At 33.3% G+C, this 10,890-nt stretch overlaps 1 pseudogene; it reads left to right on the top strand.

The window, feature by feature from the left end:
* Positions 1 to 3,855: 3,855 nt before the first annotated feature.
* On the top strand, positions 3,856 to 6,787 carry LOC124540348 (annotated as a pseudogene).
* Positions 6,788 to 10,890: the final 4,103 nt, after the last annotated feature.

The raw sequence follows: 10,890 nt of genomic DNA, 5'->3' as shown, positions 1-10,890 counted from the left end.
ATTTAAGAAAACTTCGAAGAAAAGCTACCAATTAATTAGAAACATTCTAAATAATTCGATATTAAGCTCGGGTCAACATATTTCAAATGATCCTCACAAGATAAAGAGTCAAATATTCACTAAAAAAATATTGAATTGCACTCATTCTAACTTACAGCTCACACTTGACCAAAAAGGAAATGTCAATTTTTTTCTAATGAAATATAAACTATAGTTACCTAAGAATATTTCCATCTATTGAAAAATTTAAAAGAAACACCTTTTCTAGTATAGTAGTATATCTCACTGACGTATAATTTAAGAAGAAATTACAGTAATCTATTTTCTTGTCAAATATTATGCATTTGTCACTTCAATATGTACAATGCTTTAAGTTAATTAAAGCCAAGTTTTCTTATGGTTTTGTCATTTATGTATCAATTTATTTAACTTAAAATATGTCTCAAGAGGATTCTGTCGATACTACGCATTCGTTTTCACAAGGCACAATGTCTCGCTATCTCCGACCTGACAGATTTGATATAGAACCGAATTCTAGCAACGCTGACTTAAAATGGACTCATTGGCGATTTACTTTTACAATTTTTTTATCAGAAGAAATTTCTACCAATACTCCTGACTCTATGAAACTTATGTTATTGGTAAATCATTTAGCACCGACAATTTTTTCATATATTCGTGATTGTAAATTTTACGAAGATGCCATTAAATTACTTGACAATATATACATAAAGCCTAGAAATGAAGTTTTAGCACGGCACATACTAACTACAAGAAAACAGCGACCGGAAGAAACAATTTCTGAATATTCAAGAGCTTTGAAACTCTTGGCTCATGACTGTATATTTCGGAACGTTACTGCCGAAGAACACGAACAACAAACGATTAGAGGAGCATTTATTGCTGGTATTACCTCTCAAAAAATTCGCGAGCGTCTTTTAGAAAACAATTCAATTACTTTAGATGAAGCTTTAAATCAAGCTATATCATTAAAAACTGCAGAACGAAATTCAGAAATAATTGCTGGTAACTCTAATTCTTTACAACTAAATGCATTCCCTAATAATGTTAATGATTTTAATCAAAATGTGGTGGTATCTGCTACACAACGGAAACGCTGTTTCTTTTGCGGTGGGAATATACATCAAAGAATAAAATGTCCTGCTTTTAAAGCCACATGTCAACAGTGTTCTAAGCAAGGCCATTTTGCTAAGGTATGTCGAAGCAGCAATCAACAAACTGCAAATGCTCTTACAACAGACTCTTACTTACATTATTCAAATGAAAGTTTCTTAGCTGCATCGCCTAGTAGCTTACAAAATGCTACCGTACCTATTTTTATAAATGATACACGCGCTGATGCCTTGATAGATACAGGAAGCTCCGTAAGTTTTATCGATAAAAAATTAGTACAAATAATGAATTTAAAAATAAAGCCCTGTAAACAGACAATCACTTTAGCATCGTTGACTCACGTATTCTTCGTAGAAGGAATGTGCCATGCTACAGTCAAGATACAACAACATATTTATCAACATCGTCAATTGCTAATAGTTAACAATCTTTGTGCCGATGTCATAATTGGCCATGACATACTAAAAGATCATTCGAAGTTAGAATTTAAATTTGGAGGTAATCGAGATCCTTTAAAAACATGTAACGTTATGAATGCATCTGTGCCACCAGTTTCTTTATTTACTAACTTATCATCTGATATTAAACCTGTGGCGGTAAAATCTAGACGATATAGTAAAGAAGATATCGATTTTATTAATATTGAAATTTCGAAGCTACTAGCAGACGGAGTTATTGAACCCAGCGTTTCACCTTGGCGTGCCCAAGTCCTTGTTGCTGGAGGAGGAATTCACCGAAAACGTTTAGTAGTAGACTATTCGCAAACTATCAACAAATTTACTTTGTTAGATGCATATCCTTTACCAAATATAGAAAATATAGTATCTAAGTAAGTAAGTTTGTAAAATATAATTATTTCAGTCAAATAGATTTAAAAAGTGCCTACCATCAAATCCCAATACTAGAAAAAGAAAAATTATTTACTGCTTTTGAAGCTTGTGGCAATCTATACCAATTTACCAGAATACCGTTTGGAGTTACAAATGGAGTAGCAGCATTCCAACGAGCTTTACATTTTATTATTAAAACTGAACGTTTAAAAGGTACATTTTGCTATTTAGATGATGTCTGTGGAACAGTATGTGGAATGAATAAAAGTGACCATGAACAAAACCTAAATTGTTTTATGGCTGCTGTTAAAAAGTATAATTTAACCTTAAATGAACAAAAATCTACATATGGTGTGAATTCTATTAATCTTCTTGGATACCATATCAAAGACAATACAGTCAAGCCGGATTTTGATAGATTAAAACCTTTATTAGACCTGCCACCTCCAAAGAATAACAATGAATTAAAACGAACACTTGGTTTATTTGCTCACTACGCAAAATGGATCAATAATTTTTCACAAAAAAATAAAACCATTGGTTGGCATTAAATCTTTCCCAATTAATGATACTAAAAAAACTAGCTTTGAGTCATTAAAGTCAGAAATAGAAAAATCAACTCTAACCGTTATTAATGATAATGAGATTCTTACTGTTGACACTGACGCATCAGAATTTGCGATTGCTGCATCTCTGTCTCAAAAGGGGCGACCTATATCTTTTTTTTCTAGAACACTTTCAGATTCAGAACAACGACAATCATCAATTGAAAAAGAAGCGTGCGCTATTGTCGAGAGTCTTCGCAAATGGCGGCATTATTTAATTGGTAAACATTTTTTTACTTTTAACAGATCAACGCTCTGTTACATTTCTGTTTAACCAAAAGTATTTTAGTAAAATAAAAAATGAGAAGCTTGAACGATGGCGTCTCGAATTACCTTGTTTTAAATACGAGATAATTTATCGACCGGGAAAAGAAAACATAGTCGCTGATGCTTTGTCAAGAGTGTGTGCTCATTTGAATATCGATAAATTACGGGACCTGCACAACTCCCTTTGTCACCCTGGCATTGTAAGAATGATGCATTGGGTGCGTATGAAAAATTTACCGTATTCGGTGAATGATATAAAATCAATTATACAGTCTTGCCAAATATGTGCCGAAATTAAGACTCGTTTTATGAAATCTAAAGGTCAATTAATAAAAGCAACAGCACCTTTTGAGCGACTAAACATTGACTTTAAAGGACCTTTACCATCGAATACACAAAATAAGTATTTATTGACAATAATCGATGAATACAGTAGATTTCCTTTTGCATACGCCTGTAAGGAAATAACAACTGCAACTGTTATAAGATGTTTAAAAGATTTATTTTACACTTTTGGAACGCCGCTTTATATTCATAGTGATAGAGGATCTGCTTTTATTTCTAAAGAGTTTACAGATTTTTTAAGTTCCTTGGGAATTTCATGTAGCAGAACAACGCCTTATAATCCACGTGGTAATGGTCAAGTCGAACGTCTCAATGGTACTTTGTGGAAAACATTACAACTTGCTCTTCGTACAAGAGAAATGTCAATTGAAAGCTGGGAGCATTTACTACCAATTTCCTTACACGCAATTCGTTCACTTCTTTGTATACCAATTAACACAACTCCACACGAACGACTATTTAATCATCCTCGTAGATCACCTCATGGAGAATCGTTACCCTATTGGTTAGTTCCTGGACCTGTGCTAATGAAAAAAAATATACGCAATAAAAACGATCCATATGTTGAAGAAGTTGAACTATTACAAAGTAATCCTTATTACTCTTTTGTGAAGGATAAAAATGGGAGGGAATCCTCTGTTTCAAATCGAAATTTAGCTCCACTCCCCACTCCAATGGAATATTACGGTGATCAAAATTTAGAAGAACAATTAAGTAATTCAACTTCAAAAACATACCAAAAACAAGAAGAGATTGTAGACGTTTTTTATGACTCAGAAGATCGAGCGATAAATGCTGAAAATAATGATGTACAAGATATACAATCTGCTACGCCAAGTACGTCTGCGGATCAAAACGTTAGGAGATCCCAAAGGACAAAACGAACTCCATATTATTTAAAGGATTATAGTTGCGTGATGAAAAAGTTAGAGGGGGTGAATGACGTATAATTTAAGAAGAAATTACAGTAATCTATTTTCTTGTCAAATATTATGCATTGTCACTTTAATATGTACAATTCTTTAAGTTAATTAAAGCCAAGTTTTCTTATGGTTTTGTCATTTATGTATCACTCACATATCACAAAATTTCGCAGTATCGGATTAGATGCAATAAATATCTAAATATAATAAATATGAGAATAAATCACAGCATTACAAAATTATTATGCAAATCTTAAAAGTCAAAGAACAATTTAATATTCTATTTGACAATCCATTTCTGTATTAATCTTCTATAGACCGGGAGATGACAATGACAAAATATTTGGTGTTGTCTTAAATTTTCGCGATTATTACACATTTAAATAAAACTAGTTATTACGGATTTTAATCGCGTATATTAATTATTTTGGACATCCCGACGTTTCGAGCACTTTACAGCGTTCGTGGTCACGGGTAGACGGGATGTCCAAAATAATTAATATACGCGATTAAAATCCGTAATAACTAGTTTTATTTAAAATATTTGGTCATTTGTACCAGTATAGCAGTTCTTCAGGGGTCTAATTACGTAAAGGCAAAAAAGAAAATGGTGGTCATAGAGCTCGCACCGGCGGCCCAATCGCGTTGGCATTAATCGAATGCGTAAGAAAAATAACGTGTCGAACGATTTGTTCCACAAAAATGCTTGTGTTTTCAGATATTCACGTGAAAATTAAAGCGTGGGAAGAAATTAGTACCCAGTATTCTCTTCGCTTTCTTTTTCTGCCGAGTCTCAAGAGTTCGCAGAGAACCACCGTCACTTTGAGTCGCAAATGGCACTTCGATTTCGAAAATGTTTTGTCACTGTCTCTATTAATGAGCGCATTCCACTTTGGAAACGTGACGTGACAGTGACAAACACTTTAAAGTCACCGTGACAAAAATCAGCAGTGCACGCTAGTTCGTAGAGTTACCATCGCCGTATTTTGTACTACAATACTGTACACCTTTTCAAAGTTTACAATACTGTAGTACTTTTTGGTCTTACTCGTAGGGTTTAGCCAGCGTTTGCAATTTAAACGCAAAAACTTATTTATTTACGACATCACTTTAATACCTCTAACATTATCAGTGTTTCTCTATTATTTGTATTGTAAATGTATTTGTAGTAATATTGAACCTTTTTACTTTATATTATTTTATAATTAATGTCATTATGTCACACTAAGAACTATGTACTATTTTATGTAGAATAAAGCCATTTATACGGTGTTGTCTTATTACAATTTATTCTACATAAAATTTTAAATGTATTTACAAAATGGATAAATACTTGAGACCTGATCGTTTGGATATTGATCCCTCCAATAGTTCCGCAGCGCAACATTGGGGACATTGGAAAAGAACATTTGAGAGCTTTCTTACGGCTTCTGATTTATCTCACGTGTCAGAAAAGGTACTTACATATAAAAAACTTGATTTACTTATAAATCATATATCTTCTAATGTATATACATATATCAGCGAATGTTCGACGTATGAAACAGCAATAGCTACATTGGATAAAATATTTATAAAACCTAAAAACATTATTTTAATAAGACATGCTCTAGCAACGAGAAAACAAGGAATTGAAGAGTCGATAGACAATTACTTACAGGCATTGAAACAATTAGCAAAAGAATGTAATTTTAGAAATGTTGACGCAGAAACAAATAAAAATGATAATATACGTGATGCATTGATATCTGGAATACAATCTAATAAAATAAGACAACGTCTCGTAGAATTTAGACATGTCACTAGATGACGCTTACAATCAAGCTTTATGTCTAGAAATAGCAGAAATTAGTTCACAGCAGTTTAACATTAGCGTAAATGCTATTCAAAATAATAAATCTAAGAAGAATAATATTTTAGTGTGTCCAGAATCATCTGAATATGAAAGTCATATGAGTACAAAAAGTTATTCAAGAGAATCTTTTAATAAACGGATATGCTTTTTCTGCGGTGATCGCATTCATATTCGCAAAAATTGTCCGGCAATAGACGCTACCTGCCAAATGTGTGGTAAGAAAGGCCATTTTGCTAACGTTTGACGCAGTAAAATAAATAATAATGAAGCAACAACTGAACAACACTAATCATCTGCTTGCATAGTAGCTGCATCTCCAAGCTCGCTAAAAAAAGCAACCCTGCCTGCCTATATAAAGGGAATTCAAGAACACGCGTCAATTGATACTGGAAGTTCTGTGAGCTTTATTAATGATTTTTTTTTAAGGTTTGTGGATTAAAGAGATTGCCTAGTAATCAAACTATTTCTATGGCATCGACTAATTTCACTTCACTAGTTGAAGGGAAAACTATTGTATCAGCAAAAATAGGAAATCACCAATATGACGGCTTAAATTTATTAATTGTAAAAAACCTTTGTGCTGATTTGATTATAGGTCACGATATACTTGACGAACATTCATTTTTGGAATTTTCTTTTGGGGGACCTAAAGAGCCGCTAATAGTTTGTAACGTAGCAAAAGCATCAGTTCCTGCCGTTCCTTTATTCGCAAATATGTCTTCTGACTGTAAGCCAATCGCAATAAAGTCTCGCCGATTTAGCGAAGACGACAAACAATTTATTACTCAAGAAATTAGAAAGCTTTTAGGTGATGGTATCATTGAATAAAGTACTTCGCCCTGGCGAGATCAGATTTTAATAACAAAAAATGAAAATCATAAGAAACGTCTTGTCATAGACTATTCACAAACAATAAATAAATATACGCAATTGGATGCTTATCCGCTTCCCAATATAGGAGAAATAATTTCTCAAATATCGAAATATTCTTTCTTCAGCACAATTGATTTACAAAGTGCTTATCACCAAATACCGATACTTACTAAAGAAAAACAATATACAGCTTTCGAAGCAAATGAGAATCTCTATCAATTCCGACGTATTCCCTTTGGAGTTACTAATGGTGTTTCCAGCTTTCAAAGAACCATTGACTGGGTGTTAAAAGAAGAAAAACTCAAAGACACATTTGCGTACTTAGATGACATAACTATTTGTGGTAAGACATTAACCGAACACAATGAAAATTTAGAAAAAAATATTAGCTGCAGCTAGAAAGTATGGTCTCACTATTAACAAGGACAAAAGTAAGTTCTGTCAAAAAGCTATAAATATTTTAGAATATAATATTAAAGACCAAGTTATAAGACCCGATGCTGATCGCCTTCGACCTCTGACGTCTTTACCACCACCGAAAGATTTACGATCCCAACGTCGGATCGTTGGAATGTTTGCACATTATAGTCGATCGATACCTAATTTTTCTGAAAGAATTCATGCTATATCTCACAATAAAATATTTCCATTTTCTGAAGATTTAGTACAAAGATTTCAATCATTAAAATCAGACATAATTGAATTAGCTGTTTACGCAATTGATTCTAGTCTTCCACTTACTGTCGAGACCGACGCCTCTGACCATTCTATCGCTGCTTTTTCTTTTCTAAAACATTAAATTTAACAGAACAAAATCATGCAGCCATTGAAAAAGAAGCTTATGCCATAGTAGAAGCTTTAAAAAAATGGAAACATTATCTTATTGGTATTTATAACCGATCAAAGATCCGTATCATTTATGTTCAATAATAAATTGACAAATAAAATTAAAAACGAAAAAATACAGAGATGGCGTTTAGAACTGGCACCATTTAAGTATGACATAATTTATAGACCAGGTAAGCAAAATGACGTCGCAGATGCATTGTCACGTATTTGTTCCTCAGCTCAAGCACAACATACAAAATTGATCTCATTACATGAAGCTTTATGTCACCCTGGAGTTACAAGAATGGCTCACTGGATAAAAATAAAGAATTTACCATATACTATAGAGGAAATTAGAAATATGATAAAATCTTGTCATGTTTGTTCAGAAATAAAGCCTAATTACGTACGCAATCCTATTCCTAGCCCAAACATAATCAAAGCTTCAACTCCATTTGAAAGATTAAGTCTAGACTTTAAAGGACCAATTCCTAGTAATACAAAGAACAAATATATACTAACTATAATTGAATTTTTACGTTTCCCATTCGCATTTCCATGTGCCGATGTCTCGTCAAAAACTGTAATTAAATATCAAAACGAAATATTTCTTATATTCGGTATGCCATCTTTCATACATTCTGATCGTGGTACAGCATTTGTCTTCTGATTTGAAAGAATTTCTATATAATCGTGGAATTGCAACGAGTCGAACGACGCCATACAGTCCTAGAGGTAATGGTCAAGTAGAACGCCTTAATGCCACTTTATGGAAAGCTGTACAATTAGCATTACGTTCTAAAAACATGCCCACTGAGAATTGGGAATTCGCTCTGCCTCAAGCATTAAATTCTATCCGCTCTCTTCTTTGTACTGCTACAAATTGCACGCCACACGAAAGAATGTTTATGCACACAAGAATATCTGCAAATGGTGTTTCTGTACCTAGTTGGTTGATAAATTCGGAGCATGCTTTAATGCGAAAATTTAATCGCACAAATAAATATCAACCCCTAATTGAAGAGGTAGAATTGCTTCACGTTAATCCTGATTATTCTCACATACGTCTATCGAATGGTAGAGAAACTACTGTTTCAAACCGAAACTTAGCACCTTTAGGCCAAAGTCAAAGAGAATTTAATGAATTAATTGAAAATGAAATACCGAGTGATGTCGAACAAAATTCACCCAGGGATGATGTATTATCCATCAGATTCTAATTACAAATCTACAGAAGAGCAATTACCTGAAGGAAACTGCTCCACATCTGTGGAAGAGGAAGCCAGTTTGCGTAGGTCAAACAGAGAGCGTAGACTTCCTACACGATTACAAGACTATGTTTTAAATTAAAGTGTGGGTGAATGTAGTAATATTGAACCTTTTTACTTTATATTATTTTATAACTAATGTCATTATGTCACACTAAGAACTATGTACTATTTTTATGTAGAATAAAGCCATTTATACGATGTTGTCTTATTACAGTATTATACATAAAAACGTACCTCTTAAATCAATTTATCTATTGAAAAAAAAATCGATTATGTAATATTAAAGATCTGAGCATACATAGGAACAGATAGCAGTAAGCGTCTTTGTTTTATCCTATGTAATAATAATGATTAACACTAATTTATACATGCAATACGACTAGCCCCAGCGAAGTCCAGCGAAGATCTGCTGATGTTCAGTAACAAAATAAAACTTTAAAACGCAATAATGTATTACACAGACAACTGTGTACAGAGTCGGATTTAAAGGTGTGGAGGCCCCGGGGCCACAAAGCAGTGAGGGCCCTAGACAAACAGAAGCGTGAACACCGTAATAATAATATTATTATAAATTAATTAATTTTTTTATGTTCAATCAGTAAACTATGAATTGTTTCGTATTTGTATCGGTAACTTTTAAAATATTAAATAGTAACATTATTATAATTTGACTATATCTCAGTATTTGTTAACTTGCTGAAAACCCACACACACAGGGGCCACACCCCCTCTCATGTGGAGGCCCCAGGGCAGTTGCCCCGGTTGCCCTCCCCTAAATACGGCCCTGACTGTGAGCCCGTGAATGTCGTCAATTCAAATTAAAAAAAAAGTGGTAAATATTAGCTAGACAAGATGAAGAAATCAAAAGTCGTAATTAAACATATTCCAACTTTATAATTTTGTAGATGCCACGAGTGAACTTTTTTATATGTACGCAGAACCATCAAATGTACAACTTTGTTTACAATGAACTCTTAAACCAACCCAGTACAAAGTCTCCCGCTAATGACTTATGAGTATATCTCAAGGCCTTCATGCTATTTTTCCTTCAATTTTTATACCGTTGTTTTTTTTATTGATTCACTCAAAGACGATACTTAAATAGTCGATAAATTTTTGTGAATAACGTTTTTTATTTATCATACTACAGGAAATATAATGTAATTCAGTTAACAAAAATATTTTATAGTACTTTTCTATTTCTTTTAATAGAAAAGCTGACATCTATCTCACCAGCTGACAGGTATGTCACCAATGAGAATCAATCATGGAACCTTTTCGAATATTGATACTGAGAAAAAAGGCTTTAATGCAATTGAAATATTGTATATATTTATTATATAAATTTGACGACCTCCGTGGTCGAGTGGTGTGTACACCGGTTTTCCTGGGTACGCCCCTCCGAGGTCCTGGGTTCGATTCTCGGTCGAGTCAATGTAGATTATCATTAGTTTTCTATGTTGTCTTGGGTCTGGGTGTTTGTGGTACCGTCGTTGCTTCTGATTTTCCATAACACAAGTGCTTTAGCTACTTATATTGGGATCAGAGTAATGTATGTGATGTTGTCTCAATGAATTGTCAAATTTATCCCACTTTACCTACGCATCAAACCGATATGCTAATATATATCCTAGGTCACGCATTGCGGGCGGCCTTCGGGGCTCACGGAAAAGAAACTGGTGTAGACTGTTTTTGCAATAACCAATAATTCTGCTTTTGATTTTCATACATTTCATAATCATAGTACAATTCTAAGATGCGGTTTTTATGATTGGAGATGGTCCATTTGACAGAGTACGTGGATCTTAAAGTGAGTTATAAAAAAGTTACATATTTTTTTATTACTTCTTATTAATTTTTTTTTTTAACTTGGTACGGAGTCAGTTAGAACAAAATTAATTAAGACAAAACAAAAAAATAAAGCAACAAAATAAATCAAGATTATAAATAAATCATAGA

Source organism: Vanessa cardui, chromosome 2, assembly GCF_905220365.1.
Source record: "Vanessa cardui chromosome 2, ilVanCard2.1, whole genome shotgun sequence".
NCBI lineage: Eukaryota > Metazoa > Arthropoda > Insecta > Lepidoptera > Nymphalidae > Vanessa > Vanessa cardui.
The sequence above is the reverse complement of the archived record's forward strand: the minus strand, read 5'-3'. Positions and strand labels throughout refer to the sequence as shown.